Here is an 18,360-nt window from a genome sequence, read left to right on the forward strand (position 1 = left end):
AACAATGTATTAGTATTAATGTATCTATTTATATTACAGAACAATGTATTAGTATTAGTATTAATGTATCTATTTATATTACAGAACAATTAGTATTAATGTATCTATTTATATTACAGAACAATGTATTAGTATTAGTATCTATTTATATTACAGAACAATGTATTAGTATTAATGTATCTATTTATATTACAGAACAATGTATTAGTATTAGTATTAATGTATCTATTTATATTACAGAACAATGTATTAGTATTAGTATTAATGTATCTATTTATATTACAGAGTAGAGTATATGGAGTTTTTAAAGAGATATGGTATGATGATACCAGAAGGTATACAGAGTCTCGAACAGAGTTCTACTGATTCTTCAGGTCACGAGACAGATTATAACTTTCTAGACCCTCTTGATGCTTTATTAAAACGTCAACTTGATTTACCAGACGCTCCGAAACGAACTCCTACTCCTAAAAAAAGATTACGTAGAAGAACAGGTAGGCTGTTTAGAGTAGTTTGCTTCAGGAATAAATGTGGATTGATACGGATCCATTTATTTTCGAGAGATAAAATTTGGAAATGTTGCTCAAAGAGGGCTGTTAAAAATAATTTAGAATATATCTGATATTGTGCGATTCCACATCAGTGAATTTGATGCTAGCTTACTATCCTGAAGTTCCGTGGTTAATTCCTCAAGATAATGTTTTTCAACCCTGTTTCCCCCTGAAGGTCCAGAGTTCAATACCGTCATAGATCTAGATAATACTTTCGGATTTTTCAACCCGGGTTCCCCCTGTCAGTGATGCAAGTGGGAAGGGCTAACATGGAAAAAGCTTCTAGTTTTTCGGAGGGGACAATAAACTTTGCTGTGCACGTTAATAATCTCTGGACAGTTGAAATATCAGGTCAAGGGAATGATCTGGAAAAAGCGTCAGATATTCTTTTAGATGCCATAATTTGCTCAAGATCCCATGACGGAAAACCGAAAAAGATGGCATTGTTCTGACTGTATTTAGGTTAAACAGCCCAAACAGGTACAGAAAGTAAAAGATATAACACCATTTCATCTTTCTGTTTTAGGTTTATCACCAGGAGACCATGCAAGGAAATGTTGTGCTGCAGTTTTAAGAAATGTATTTGGTTTGACGGAAATGTCTCAATTTACTAAACAGTTTGGTAAAACTAAACTTTTCTTGAAACAATCACAGGTGAATATATATATCCAGCGTTCGCACAGCCTTGAAAAACCCTTGAATTCCGTCTGTTGCCTTGAAAAAACCTTGATTTCAAAAAAAGGCTTTGAAAACACCATAAAAAACCCATTTCCTCTTGAAAAGTCCTTAAATTTTGAGTTGAGTCAAATTGTGTATATTTTTATCATTTACCCCATTGAGAAATATTAACTATCTTTATTGATTTCACAGTTCAGAAGTAAGGTACATGTGTATTCTGTCAGACTAATATCCTTAAAAAGTCCTTGAATTTCAAAGCCCAGAGTCCTTGAAAAGTCTTTGAATTTTTGAGGCAAAGTGCTGTATGAACCCTGTATATCTCAGCATGATTGGCAATGCCCATCTGAAATGAACGTGTAGTGTATTTGCTGGTTCTGCAACGATGTTTTCAAGTGTCATGTGTTTTTGGTTTTCGTTGAATTATTTCATACTTTAAATTTTTTGTTTCCACAGTTAGTGAAGTTAGAGTCAGTACGAGCCGAGATCTTAACTAAACATATCATAGTTTTACAATGGGCGATCAGACGATTCCTGATCAAATCTCGATGGCATCGGACATTCTGTGCCAGGAAAATCTGGAAGTGTTGGGTGAACTATAGAAAACGTCGTAGAAGAAAGATCAGGAACATTGCTGCTGGTATGATACAAAGAGGTCTGGTGATTTTCTGGTTTTTTTTCAGTATCAAGATGGGTCCATACTAAACTTTATACTCTAAGTTTTTTTCTAAATTTTATGTGTATCAGGGACATTGATAGCTTCAATTTGCACTACTCCAAATTTCAATTAGACGTCTGTGGTTCCTGAAATTTCATTAAAACTTAGTGTTTCATGACGACACTTATCGCAATATATGCTTTATCAGATAAGACGCTGAGTTTTAGTGGAATTGCAGGAACCGCAGACGTCTGATTGAAAATTTGAACAGGATGAATTGATGCTATAAGTGTCCCAGATACACATAAAAAATTTAGAAAACCTCTTTACAATCCATTTAATCTCCATTTCTAATAATGAGGATTGTTTAAATGAAACTTGTCTTCAGCTAGATATGAGCTCTGGTCAGTTAGATCCTTAGAAATATGAATTTATGATAAGCTGTCATTAAAGTTGCCCTGATGAGGATTGATTATCTAAAACACATGTCATGTCAGCAACAGCATCAGAATAGCTCTAGTCAATGAAGCCGTAGAAATGGCAAATAAGATGTACATTTTTATTGCAGCTTTCAGAAACTACAATTTACAACAGAAATTAACAAAACTGGTGAAGGAGAAAAGAGAATCTCAGTTATTTCAAACCAGCCACCATTCCAACTGTGTCTCTTTTAATAATGACAATTTCAAACCTGGTATGGGTTTATCACTTCTTACATCGTGTTCTACTCCTCAACAAGTGAAGGTCTTGAAAATACCTGGCTCTGTAGAACTGTCAAGCTATGCCAACAACGTCTCCCCAGAGAAAGAGAATAAGAAGCGTCTAATGGAGACAAGTTTAACTGATGAAGAATCAGAGAATGATGAACCCCCTGTTAAAAAACTAAAATCAGTATCTAAAGATTATAAAAATCTCAAACATTTAAAAGTTTCTGATGGAATTTTAACTCGAAGACATTTACCAAAGGTAAGTTGACTTTGTTTTTTAGGATTTCATCAATTCTGTACTGTTATAGCAAAGGAGTATCATTCGGATCTAGTCGTTAAGATGACTGGAGCTGTTGTCTTGCTGCTTACCCTGGACATGGATAAACAATGATCATTTCAATGGTATGGGACCCAATCAGTATATTTCACAGTATATAGTCCCTGACTCTGACTCATAGCAAAAACAGGAAGATTCTGTCTCTTAGAAGTAGTGACATTTTATTTTTCCATTAAACTTGCAATTTTTGATGTATTAAAGGGATTGCATATGACGTATATTGTTATGAGGTCACTAGAGGGGAACTGCATAGATATTGATAGTAGTTTCCGGTAGCCCCCTCTAGTGACGTCATAAAACGCCTTAGTTTTAGAGGAATTGCAGAGACCAAACAAGTCAGAATGAAAATTGAAATGGTGCAAATTGAAGCAATCAGTGTCCCTTATACACATACAAAATTTAGAAAACCTCTTTACAATCCTTTTATTTTGAGAGTTCCTTGAACTAAAGTATAAACTTTCTTATTCCATGCTCAGATGCACAGTTTGACTTTTCCTTTTTATACGCCCACACATAAGATGGGCGTATATTGTAATTACCCTGTCCGTCCGTCCCTCCGTCTTTCAGTCTGTTCACATTTGGTTTGTGCTCATTCTACAGGCTACAATTCTGTACAGAATCTTTGATTTTTATTTTGTGTGTCAATGTCATTATGAAGATGATTCCCATCGATTTTCGTGATGATCGGATAATATTTCACCGAAATATCGTGTCTGACTTGACGTTTAACTCCATTAGCTATATTGTGCAACTCGTGCTCACTCTACAGTCTACAATTGAATGGGCAGCAAACAAAGACTTGTACTTACAATCATTCTATCAGTGGGCGTATGTTACCTTGCCTGACAAGCTATATTTATTTGTAGACTGAAATGAAATTCCATACTCGAGCCAGTGTGTTGAAGAATGCTCATATTGCTCCCATGGTGGAGATACAATGTTCATTAGTTGATAGTTTAAGAACAGAAGATGGGAACACACCAGCCACTCCTCCTTACAAGAAAACAAGAACTAGAATAATCTCAACACCCTTGTCTAGACATCCTAAATTATCGTAGCCCCCACATTATCATAGCCATCATCCCAGCCCCTACAGTTATCCCACTTACATTATCCTAGCCTCTTTCATTGTTCCTAGCCTCTTTCTTTGTTCCTAGCCTCTTTCATTGTTCCTAGCACCATGTAGTCATCCTAGCTTCAACTTCTATCATATCCCTCATCACCCTCATTTCATCATCATTTAACCTTATAGTCTCCCCTTTTCATTTCGCCAATGTATCCACCATATTTATCTAGTCACTGTATCCACCCTTATCGTTAAGCTCTTATATCCACCTTAATCATTTAGCTCCTGTATCTACCCTAATCATTTAACTGCTGTATCCACCCTAATCATTTAGCTCCTGTATCCACCCTAATCATTTAGCTCCTGTATCCACCCTAATCATTTAACTCCTGTATCCACCCTAATCATTTAGCTCCTGTGTCTATCCTAATCATTAAGCTCTTGTATCCACCCTAATCATTTAGTTCCTGTATCCACCCTAATCAGTTAGCTCTTGTATCCACCCTAATCAGTTAGCTCCTGTATCCACCCTAATCAGTTAGCTCCTGTATCCACCCTAATCATTTAGCTACTGTATCCACCCTAATCATTTAACTCCTGTATCCACCCTAATCATTAATTTTGGTGTAATGGTTTGAATGTCAGAGCTCCTTCAGATTTCAATAAAACTGAAGAATTCTAGTAGTAAACCGTTTTCCCTTTCATCTGATATACCTGATCAGTATAAATATGTTATGTTTGTTTGTTTGTTTGTTAGAGTATGCTTGGATTTGATTGTTTGATGTTTAAATTGTTTTAATGGTAATTTTACTCAACAGTTTATGATGAATTTTTATTTTGTTTTATTCTGCTAGTTTGTTTGAAAGATAAATATATTTTTGATAAAATTCATTTTAGGTTTTTATCTTGATATTTGACGTTCTAGTGCATACTCAATACCGATTGGTATACCATTTGTTAAATGGATTTCCCTCCCTTTTATAACTTCTCGGCTTTTACTCCCGGTTTTGCCATACTTTGATTAACGGAATTGTCTTGCTTGTACGATTTAAATTCACACTTGCATTGTTTTAAATGGATTTTCTTGATCTAATTTATGGAACATGTCATCAACACAGACAGTGAAACTGGTTATCACTTTGTTTATTGTTGACAGAGTTGTCTGCTTGTCAGTATATCTAGTAATAGTTATACCTTTCTAAAAATAAAAATCAGAATACCAAATAATGCTGATAAACAGTTGTGTCGATTATTATGCTCCTACGGTCAGAATTATCAAGAGAAATGATATACACAGTTTCTAACAATAGACATCTTAAAGGAACAGATGCGCCATTTTTTGACCAATCATACCTTGTCTCAGGAACGAGATTATGTTTTAGCTAAGCTAATCAGTTATAGTGTTCACAACCAAACGGCGAAATTTGAGTTTTCAAATCCATGTGTGTCCAGAATTATCTTTGTTTGAATGTTAAAATAACGACTCGTCAATTTAAGATTCTCTGTGATATATAGAAAGACATATAGAAATAGTTAGTGAGTAGAATTCCTAGTTTGAAGTATTTTTAAAGGAATAAAGCGATTTTCTTACATTTCTAGTACTTCTGAAGACTATTTACATATTATCAACACCCAAATCAACCTCCAAATATGGCACAATGTCCCTTTGAAGTAGAACTTTTTACAGTTAATATATTTGTAAGTCTAATATATATATTGGGTGGGCCATAAAAACGATAATAAAATACCTTAATATCGTTTTTATGGACCACCCAATGTAGTAAATACATTGGAACCACAATTTATGTTAACTGACCTAGTCGCAGACTGGCACAACAGAAGGTGGTCTCGGCCGGCTTTTATTCTAGAAATATTAGTTCATTACGACCTTGAAATCGATTTCGTCGCTGATTTTCAACATCATTCTCACATTAAATCTTAAAAGACTACATGTTGGAAAAGAATTGAGCAGACAGCGAGTCTGTAAATGATGATTTAATCACTGTTAGTATTGTTACTGTCCATATTATAGTCATTAATCAAACTGGTAGATAATGTTTATTAGACGACCACAGACTATGGTTTATATCAAGATCAATTCCAGTCTTTCTTATTGAAAGGGGAGCCGCGGAGGCTCAGTGAGTTAGACGCTCGATAACTGAAGGTCCAGGGTTCAATCCCAGCATAGGTCGAGATAATACCTTCGAATTTTTTAACCCCTGTCAGTGATGAAGGCAAGAGGGACTGACATGGAAAAAGCGTCTAGTAGTTCGGATGGGACAGTAAACCGAGGCCCCGTTTGCCATAGGATGTGCAGAAAAAGTAGGACGTAAAACTCCATTAATTTCATTTTCTTACTGAAGGGATATATTCGTTTAATTTCATTGTTTAATAGTATGTGACTGTATCGCTTGAGTTTGGTTTAAATGGCGATGCGCAAGTCATTCTCGCGCAATGATTATCAATCGATACCGTTGTTCTGTGGAGGTTAAACCTATATCAACTCACAGGCTCACTAAGGTCTGTCCTTCTATTACTCATAGAATATAGGACTCGTGTATAACGCGTCGTTTTTTTACTGGAATTATCAAAATGCGACTATAGATTTAAGGCGACATACTGGTTGTTGGTGATTTTTTTTGAGTCATATTTTACTTCCGGTTGAAGTCGGTTTGAATTTTAAACCAATGGTTCATATGAGAATCTTATTGTGGCCGTATGATTATATATCAATTATTATGTGTGATTATTATGATTAGTGTGAATAAAAATTATAAAATTTACAATGTTTTGAATGTCCATTGTTTTTGAGGTGTGGGGGGTTCAAATGATTACTCCAGGGATGTTAAGGCTTAAAAAGGTTGGGAACCACTGACCTACGTAAAACATACTGGGAGGTCTTTATTGGACTCAAGGTACCACACTATAGGTTTTACCAGTATGTTGGCGAATAATGAAAATTTACGCGATTTCTTATCTCACATGCTTGAAAGATGCGTTCGAATCTTATGACAGCTATTATTATTTGCAAATATACGCAACTGGTGATCGCTATGATGTGAGGGCACCTATATGTGTTAAAGTCATCAGAGACAGAATAAAGAAAACTAACTCGGTCAAATGTCCCTTTATCGTGGGACATGAGGGGACGACTTTTTGCTTTGGAAAGTAGGTTGCCAACATATATGGTTAAACTATAACCGTAACGGATGAAAAATAAGTCGAAGGAAATTATATAGGAAATTTGGTTGAATAAGACGACTGAACGTTTTTAAAACTATAGTCTAAACCAACACGGAACTAATGAAAATAAAATAGCATCGAATGACCGTGCTCTTTGAAGAAGTTAGGAGGAATTGATGTCGGAATTTTGGTTGAATTACGAGAAAAAATGTTAAAAAGATTGTAATTTCCCGTGTATTGAAGAGAAAGTGTTATTTCATGATTAAAAAACATGTTTTCAAAATATTTCAATCAATATGATTTTACTCGTCTCAATTTTTCTTGCAGCAATATCCCGATTAAATCCATCCATTGATAAAGATGCTCGATTCCAACATCAAAGACGCTCTTTAGGCTTTTTCTCATCTACAAATTTATAAGAACGTCCTTAAATCGTTTGATGTTTTCCGACATTGAGATATTTTGTCGACTTGTATGATTTATTACAGACTTAAATCTGTCTATAATTGTATCTTTTTATTTTAATACTGCCATGGGAAGTAAACTTTCTGCCAATTTCTGGTTTTCTGCAAACTTTTTGTAATTCAGATAATGATTTGATTTGCATCTTTTAAAAACAGAAAACCGTTTTGAGCGTGGATGATGTAAGTGTTTAAAAACCCGTGATTTCATAACAACCTCACCATCAAATATTAGTATACCTAGTTCTAGCCATACGTAACTATGATCATGTTACTGGAATCAAAAGTGAAAGACAACGACTTGCGACGTACAAACTCATTTAGAATTGGAAGTTCATTAGCCTCCCTTACGCTTAATTCTGACTAAATAAACTCGGTTTGATACTGTAATCGTATATTTCTCGATTGTGTGTCTACTTCAAGGTAGAATATTGATTATCCACAAAAATTGTAGCCCAAAAAACAAAATTTTAGACCCCGGAATTACTACGCCCGTTTCACTCTGATGCTCTCACATCAAGGTCAAATATCGATGTTAAAAGATGGAACAAGAATAAGATGTTAAATCTATTTAAAAATCAACTTTATTTCAATATGTCGGTTTCTGGTAGACAGGTATTCACGATGAAGATATGTGGACTATTTCATTCAATTGCAATCACAGATTTAGAATGTTTACAACTAGAATTCTTCTACTTGTTTTCTACAACCTAATTTCTAACAAATTAACATATTTAGTCTCGTTCTTGTTATTCAAATATCAGTGATAAGATAGTCCGAAAGTTGCTCACTCTTGTGGATTCTGTGCTCCCGTTCGACAAAAATCATACCATCAATATTGATCAATGTAATATGGCAATAATGTATCGTCAGATTTTATTGGAACTTTCCCTGGTCGTGTGACATTCTTTAATTATTTGTCATGTTAAATACCAGTGGAAGTAAGGCTGAAAGTTGCCAACACGTCTTGTCTCTGAAAGATAGAGTTTATGAAGTTAGACTCGCATTACGAAGTGATATTGTTACACAATATAATTCAAATCACTTTGTAATGTGAGTCTTTTATAACTTCATAAACTCTATCTTTCAGAGACAAGACGTGTAAACTTTACATTTTGTAATGGAAAAAATAAATTCAGTATTCATAAAAGTTTGTACGCAGTTGTGGTGGCGGCACTAGCCTCCCGAGACTTGGAGGTACAAATTTTCGAAAAATCCAATTGATTTTTGCATTCTGAGACATATTATGGGGCATAAACTAAAAATCTTATTTATTATATTTGTTAGAATAAATGGGGATGCACCCTCACTGGCGCTGCCCTTGCATGTACAGGAACATAGGAAGTACACCAAGGGGCTAGATTGTTCGGACTATGTTATTCAGTTTGTGACAAATCTGTCTAAATTATACTGGAAGGATTGGTAAAGACCTGTATTACACCTACATTGATTGAATTCTGAACTTTGATAACGAGTTTAGCTTTGATAATGATAAATAGTGCTTCTAGTATTTTCATTTACGAGCAAAAAAAACCCAGTGATTATAAACTTTATCTTCTAGTTTTATTCTGATGAATAGGGTATTCACTGAAATAAACATCGGGTTTGGAATTCAGAATTGATTTCCATGGAACCTGTTTTATTGCAGGATCTCATGGAACCGTTATTATCACTGTAGTGTCTTTGAGTATCATTAGAATATAAACTGAAGGTAATTGAATTCCAGGATTGTATAGGTTGTATTTTATTAAAGCTACATATTCATTACACGATATCATGTAATTCTGTTAGATGAAGAAATACAACTATAGTGATCATTGAATTCTAGATATCTATATAGTTTTATTTACATAGTCATTCTTCAGGTCATAATAATTCTATTGGATAAAATACAACTATTGCGCACCCCCCACCACTTTAAAATTTGTTATCAATTTAGATACCCCAACCCCCAGTGACGGAGCCAGGTTTAATTCCCAAGGGGGGGGGGGGGGAATATCTGAGATTGCCCCAATTTCCAACCTAATTATGAGATTTTCGCCCGTAAAAGTTGCTTTCGGGGCTGCGAGGGGGGCGGCCTCCCCCTCTGACCCCCTCCCTTTGGCTCCGCCACTGTCAATTGAGCAACTGATATTTCTCATATATACAATAATTGTTTACGGAACCCTTTAGTAGTTACAGCGTCCAAAAAATTAATTGCAACATAATTTTAGTTGAAACTTTCAGATGAACTATGGGACGCTTCAACAAATTCTCTATATTTTCATTATTTCGAACACTTAACTTTTCCAATCGTCAAAAAAAATCTGAAAGATGATAAATTTGATGTAACTGAATATTTGCCTGCTGTCTTCAGTGTGAAAGTAGGGAGTAAAGCTCCATTATAATTATAAAAAATCTATACAAATAGATCAATAAGACCAATGAAAGCAAAAACACAGAGAAAGTAATTAATTTCTTTGAAGAGGATTCAATGCATTCGAACTGAATTCATAACAAGTAATTTCATTTTATGCCCCAAGTTGCGAAATAAAGGCTGTTTCGCTCAATTAATATTTCTTGATGTTTGATATAAAAACAATGAAATACTAAGATCTTTCGTTTCAAGTCAATTAAAATTTCTAGTGAAGTGTATAAGATATCGATCTGGTTGTTTAATAAATGTGTGTTTATTGCATGAATGTTTGTTTTATTTCAACCAAGTATCAATGTTATTAAAAATAAACACCACATATTATGCAGGAGGTTAAGTAATTATTTTATAATTGGAATATTGAACTGCTGGTCCCCGGTAGGGTCAGTAGTGGTTCAGTAAGTTAGACGGTCGATATCACCCCCCCCCCCCCCACACTCTGATAAATAATGAAAATAATTTGTATCCACTTCTTTTCTAACAAATCTTGAAATATGATATTTGTAATGTTAATCCCCAAAATACGAGTTATAAGCTCCAAGTTACATTAAATGAGTCTGCCCCCTTTTTTAACCCCTAGTCTCGCGAGATTTGCGCGGTTATAAAGAAATCAACTGAGCACGTTAAAAAACCATCGAAAATGGAAATTCAAAATAAGAAGGTTAATGCCGCTGTCCTGGGTCCTGGGTTGCTGGTCTTCATTGATCCAACCAGTTTCACAAAATAGGACGTAAAACACTTCACTGTTTAAAAATCATCACGGGTCACGTTTTAAACCACTTCAATGTTCAATGTTGACACAACCAGGCGTGTGTAGGGGGTTGGGCATCGGGTCATACACCCATTTCCTCTCAGGTCAAAGGTCAATTTTAAACTGAAAATTAAGCCCTCAATGCTCAATATTTACAAATTTTAAAGAGAGCAATATTGATTAAAATCATTTGTAATACATCATTGGAATGAGAGATCACTAACCCATCGATTCTCAACATTCATCTCCAGACCTCCTGCCTCGAGGCGATCGCGCCATTCGGGTCTCGCCCCCAGAGAAACACCTCTCAATTTCTCATCTTTATTTTCTCTGCTCAAATATATTACTATATATATATATATACCACTAAAGGGAAGTAATTTTCGGTGAGATGTTTTGAGAGACCGGGGCCTCTGAGTTTTATTTTAATCAAGTTGGTCAAATGGAAATGAAATGAAATGAATGGAGTTTTACGTCCTACTTTTCTGCATCATATGGGCAATTGAAGACGGGCAACGCCATGCAGGGTGCCATGAGGGACATTTTGCCAGGACAACGGCATTAGCCTGCTCTTTTTCGATTTCCAAATGTCGGGGAATGTTTAACTAGCTGGTAAAATGGAGAAGGTTTGTGAAAGTAAATTAAGGACGTGTAAAGATTGTTGAGACTGGACTATTAAAATGAAATCTATCCAAGTTAGTGGTGAAGATAAATCTTCATGTAACGAAGTTAAATTAAATCTGTGACAATAAATAAAATAAATACAGTTTTTATGAATCTCTCTCCAAGTTGATTGTTTTAGAGTGTTTTTTTTTAGATAGAGTTCAGTTTACAGCCACTATTAAATGTCTTCTTGTCTTTATCAATGCAAAAACATTATACAAAAAATAAGGGAAAAAAATTCAAAAAACACTTCTGACTTAGACAAAAGTGCATTTTTCAAATAGACACAACTTCAGTGAAGTCAAAATAGTCCCCCATTGCAGACTGCATGGCGTTGCCAGTCTTCATTAGTCCATTAGGCGCAGAAGAGTACGACCTAAAACTCCATTCATTTCATTTCGTGTTTACCAATAGTCGAGTGTGTACGAGTAAGAATATCCAATAAGAGCATGTTAGAATGTTAGTCAATTTATCGAGTTTCAAACCGCCGTCTTTTATAAAGTAGAATAATATTAAGAGAAATCGAAGCTGAATAAAAGCTCATTAAAATCTCTTTTAGATAAACCATAGATCTTTAAAGCGACATGCCCATTTTGTCGTAGGATGAAGAATATCCGCAAAAGAATCAAAAGTTAGCTTTTCAAAAGATACGCACAGAGAAGTTTAGTTGGCTTTTCCTTTGCATTCGGCTCTAGTCCAGTAGTGATCTGTCGCAACTTATGGCAACTCCCTCACTGCGGTAGTACTGTAGTGTACTCTAGTCGACTAAATTCACCAATTGATGAGATTCTCCCACATTTTATCAGGTAATAACAGTTGGATTCTGTCAGTAGCGAGTGAGCTCCCTTTAGTTCTTGGTGTTGACAGAAACCCCGCCATTATTCAAATATTCTTACTGTCAATGGAACTAACTGGGTATGTTGCTTTAACCAGAAATTATTACATGTAGTGATATCTATTTCCTTGTGCCATAAAAAAGGTGAAATTATATCACCATTTCTGTATGCCATCGTGATTGATTGAATGAATATATGAATTGTTAATGGGCTCAGATCTTATAGAAATTGCAAGTTAACGCACTTTTCAGTTTTATTTTCAATAGAACTTTGTCATATTTCGATTACATTAATTTGTAATGAAGTATTTGTTCTTTGTCAAGTAACGATAGATGGATCGCTGGCTGGTTAACTCTATATTGTTATGTCTGAATTACTTCTACCTTCTTGAAGCATTGCAAGCTTTCCGTTCAGTTGAGTTAATCCCCTTGATTTGGACCTACCTTGATTCTACTGATATAGGCTATGTAGTAGTTTGGATAGGACAATGAACTTATCCCCATGTGCTATGGACTATTGGAAATAAAAAATGAGAAGGCGAATTGACGACTTTGCCTGGTACAATGTCTTTGACACCCAGACTTCTCCTGTCTTCGACCGTTGCAGCTATTAGAAAACAAAGCCGGGCTGGATGATAGAGGCTCCCAAATTTCCCCAAAAGCCAATTTCATACTTCGATAATGCAGTATACATTGTTGTGTCTTAATAATGTACGGTGTCCTGTGTAAACATCGGAGTTTTACGCATGCCTATTTCTATTGGTCTAATGAATATCGTCACTCACATAGTTTTGTTGGAGCATATATAAAACCGGAAATGGCCGACTTACGACAGCAAAAAATTAAACGTTGTCAGTTGGCTTTAATCAGTGCGTAGAAAACTTTCATCAGCAGTAATTGATAAATGAAAATTCGTGATTGGAGCCGGTGATAAAAAGCATGTACGACATCGAACGATCGTTATCTCAATAGGGGGGTTTGTCCTATTCCGTGCCTGATTCCATAAAGTCTGACCTTGGTGCCTTTTTCTAGTAATACCACTTGTAGTTTGATCATATTCATACAGCGTGGATAATAACAGATGTTCATGGTGGATGTCGATTCGATTTTATTATTAATTTCCAAACCCCGAATTACCTATTACAGACCTTACATTTAAATGATTATTCTGCTTTTAGAAATGTCAATCAAATTGTAGTACCACTGCTCTACCGTACAATTTCCTATAGGTATGTTCTTATTGAACCAAAACCTTGAATTACCTACTACAAACCTTAAAGTATTGTCATTTTCTGCTTTTAAAATCTACATCAAATTGTATTATCATTGCTCTCCCGTGTAGTTTCCAATAAGTGTCTTGTAATTGAACCAAACTTTTGGGGAACTTACTCTGAACAGTGTATTATCTCTTTATTCTGCTTTTAAAAATTTACATTAAATTATAGCATGCCGACTCACCCGTGAAGTTTTCAATGGATATATTGGCTGTTTGCTCTGAGTATATAATAACAAGATCATCATTATTCCGTGAAACTTTCCATAAAAATTACCCGGTGTTATTACCTGATTTATGGTTATAGACAGTCTTCCTTAGTTCATCTTTTAATGCTGTTGGTATAGAATTTAGAAAATATAGACCGAAACATATGCCTCTATTCCAGCCTCTGATAGCTATCATGACAGTTGTCGGCTGGTGTAGAGACAGAAAAACTAAGCCTTTCAATAAATATTTTTGTAGTTCAGATCATACCATCATAATCGTCTACACCATTTACGTCAATATTTTTTAGCAAAGTCACATGATGCTATCAAAATTAAAGTTACGGTGATGCCCAATACTAATTTACAGTCATCGTAAAGGTAATTTAATAATACAGGTATTTTTGAAGAAAACGCACCCCCCGAGGTGTGGAAAATCGCCATTAAACAGAGCCTAGTTCTTCTGACTCTACTCCAGCCGACAACTGTCAAAATATCTATCAGAAGCTGGAATAGAGGTGGATGTTTCGGACTATAGATTGTCTTCGTTGCAGCTTTCAATATATTGCCCTTTGTTGTTGGTATATAATTTTGATCATTATTAATCCGTGCAGTTTACCATAAAAATGCTCTGTGTTATTATCTGGTTTTTGGCTCTATACAGTCGTGCTTGGTGCAGTTTTAATGATGTTGGTGTATAATTTAGGAAAATATTGTCATACTTACTGTTCACCCGTGCTGTGTTCAATATATTAATTTCTTTGTTATTGGTATGTACTTTGATCACGGCCAGTTTTTAATCAATGCAGTTTTTTCCATCAAACAAGCTGTCTTTAACCTGGTTTTGAGAATTTAGACGGTTATACCTAGTGAACTTTAAATGTTGTTATGTAATTCAAATTGCAGTGTTTCAATAAATATTGCTCTGTTATTTCTCTCGAGCTTGGCGGGTACCCGGGTTCGGACTGTCTTGCCTGGTGCTTTATTTAGAGAATTCATACCAATGTTTAGCTCCCTTGCTGTTTTTTGACGGGGCACCGGGTCAGTCGTGATGAGTATATTTTAGATTAGAATCATTCTGAGATTCTGAGAATCTTTAACCCTCTTGTTGTTAATGTCGGGGCACCGGGTCAACCGGTGGCGCTGAGCACATTGTAGATTAGAATCATTCTGAGATTGCTACCCGATCTTTAACCCTCTTGTTGTTAATATCGGGGCACCGGGTCAACCGGTGGCGCTGAGTACATTGTAGATTAGAATCAGAGATTCGACGTTTAGCTTTTTTGTTTTCCTCCGTCCAAATAGTGTCCAATGTTGATATCGCTGTCAAGAAGGCAACGATTATGGTGCTCAGTGCAGCTCAGGAAAACCAACATTTGGGATGATTTCTGCTGAGAAGTGTTCAAGCGTTATCAACCCGGAGTTTTACGAATCAAAATCAACACCTTTTGTAATCCAATGTTTCCTATGATTATCCTATATTCAAATTTATCACGACGATCCGCTATTCAAAATTTGTTGTCCCATCCGAAAGACAAGACGCTTTCTCCATGTCAGTCCCTCTTTCAAGCGTTTCTGGGAAAAATTAGATGAGGGGGCCTAACAGGGGCAACAAGAATTCCTACACAGACCATCCTTCCACTATGTAGAATGTTAAAAAAAATTTGAAAAAAGGGGAGAGGGGGAAGCTGAGCCAGCATCTTTTCTGCCCCGCCCCACATCCCTCCCAAAGCAGAAACGTCACAGAGCGTTTATCGCCTACAGAAAGAATGAATCTGAACTCTCCTGAGGCTTTCTGTGAATTGGATATTTAAAATTGACTCTACATTGTTTTTGAAAGGTTTTTTTTTAGAATCATGTCGATTCAGTATCAATAATGCATATTACTGTCAGTGATTGTCATTACTCTGCTAACTTGATAGCTGTTACAGATCAGACACGGATTGCATGATACTAGAGTTATTGTACTGCAGTGTATGAAATTAATCCAAACGACCTGTTGTCTGACATTAGAGAATCCAGCTTGGACGAGTGCATCTTCACAATGTCAAGCTATTAAAAATTTGATCTTCACAATGTCAAGCTATTACAAACTTCATCTTCACTATGTCAAGCTATTACAAACTTCATCTTCTCATCTTCACAATGTCAAGCTATTACAAACTTCATCTTCACAATGTCAAGCTATTACTAACTTCATCTTCACAATATCAAGCTATTACAAACTTCATATTCACAATGTCAAGCTATTACAAACTTCATCTTCTCATCTTCACAATGTCAAGCTATTACAAACTTCATCTTCACAATGTCAAGCTATTACTAACTTCATCTTCACAATATCAAGCTATTACAAACTTCATCTTCACAATATCAAGCTATTACAAACTTCATCTTCACAATGTCAAGCTATTACAAACTTCATCTTCACAATGTCAAGCTATTACAAACTTCATCTTCACAATATCAAGCTATTACAAACTTCATCTTCACAATGTCAAGCTATTACAAACTTCATCTTCTCATCTTCACAATGTCAAGCTATTACAAACTTCATCTTCACAATGTCAAGCTATTACTAACTTCATCTTCACAATATCAAGCTATTACAAACTTCATCTTCACAATATCAAGCTTGTCAAGTCTTATACACAGACTACCATCTTCTTGTAACACAGACGTTTGTAAATGTAGATATTTAGTTGGATTGTACGTAAGCGAATACAGCCAATCAGAGCCTTTATGTCAATTGCTCTGATTGGCTGTATTTTCCAATCAAATTGAATTCCATGATACAATAAAGGTCGATATTACAGTCAAGTATAAGATGAAGTTTGTAATAGTTTGACATTGTGAAGATGAGGTTTTTAATAGCTTGACATTATAAGATGAAGTTCTTAATAGCTTGACATTGTGAAGATGGAGTTTGTAATAGCTTGACATTGTGAAGATGAGGTTTGTAATAGCTTGACATTGTGAAGAGGAGGTTTGTAATAGCTTGACATTGTGAAGATGAGGTTTGTAATAGCTTGACATCATAAGATGAAGTTTGTAAGAGCTTGACATTGTGAAGATGAAGTTTGTAATAGCTTGACATTGTGAAGATGAAGTTTGTAATAGCTTGACATTGTGAAGATGAAGTTTGTAATAGCTTGACATTGTGAAGATGAAGTTTGTAATAGCTTGACATTGTGAAGATGAAGTTTGTAATAGCTTGACATTGTGAAGATGAAGTTTGTAATAGCTTGACATTGTGAAGATGAAGTATGTAATAGCTTGACATTATAAGATAAAGTTTGTAATAGCTTGACATTGTGAAGATGAGGTTTGTAATAGCTTGACATTATAAGATGAAGTTAGTAAGAGCTTGACATTGTGAAGATGAAGTTTGTAATAGCTTGACATTGTGAAGATGAAGTTTGTAATAGCTTGACATTGTGAAGATGAAGTTTGTAATAGCTTGACATTGTGAAGATGAAGTTTGTAATAGCTTGACATTGTGAAGATGAAGTTTGTAATAGCTTGACATTGTGAAGATGAAGTTTGTAATAGCTTGACATTGTGAAGATGGTTAAATATCTGATTTGAGATTTTGCGTAGGTATATGTTGGTTATGTGAAAGCAATCATCTGAATCATTGAAGACTACACGGTGGGTGTGAACGGTTGGTGCGTTCAAGATGTAAACATCAACAACAGAGAATCCTCTTTGGGACGAACACAATTCACAGCCTTGTTGCCTGAGAGTTCGTTTGAAACTTAAGAAAAAACGCTATTCTTATTCGCAACTATACGCAGCTGGTGATCAGTATGATGTGGGGCCTTTATCAAAACACAGCTCTTTATATTCCTTTCTTTTCTTCTCTATATGCACAAGCTGCATCATTACTAAGCAATTCTTTCATGTCCATTGTCTTGTATAATGACAGATCATGGTATGCGTGATGCTTTAGAAACTTTAGAAAAATAACCAGACGAAATATCTATATGTATTTTACTATTTAATCAGAGTGATTGCATGCATGTATAAGATTCATATAGATATTTTTTTAATGATGCATCTAGTCACGAAATATCAGTTCTATGAAATCTCTGCTGGAAGTCGCACGCACAGCTTGCTGTAATACCCTGATACCCAGCCTGGGGTGTTTTCACCTCTTGGGGGTGTGGGACTAGGATGTCAACTGGGGTAGAAGAATATATTTTGAATTGAGAGAGCACCTCTCATCCTCACATGCTAAAAATGTGGATGAAACAAATTTTTGGGTGTTTCAAAGATTCACATGATTGTTCCTGGAGTGTGAAGGCAGAAATAGGTTGGGAACCACTGCTGTAATATAATATGTATCAGATCTTCTTGTAAAAGGGTTTGTAAGAAGTTTTTCCTTACTTTTTCTGGGAATTGGAGATACTGATAGTGAAGATATGCCCCATTCCAGTCTATGGTTCTTGCAATCCAATTAAAACCTTAGCGTTTTATGATTCCACTATCTTTACGGCCTCTAATCTTGTCATAAGAACAAATACAAATCACAATGGCTCCTATGCTCATAAAAAGTCTTTCATAAAATATTTGTGGACG

This window comes from Lottia gigantea, assembly GCF_000327385.1.
Source record: "Lottia gigantea unplaced genomic scaffold LOTGIsca_60, whole genome shotgun sequence".
In the NCBI taxonomy this organism is placed as follows: domain Eukaryota; kingdom Metazoa; phylum Mollusca; class Gastropoda; family Lottiidae; genus Lottia; species Lottia gigantea.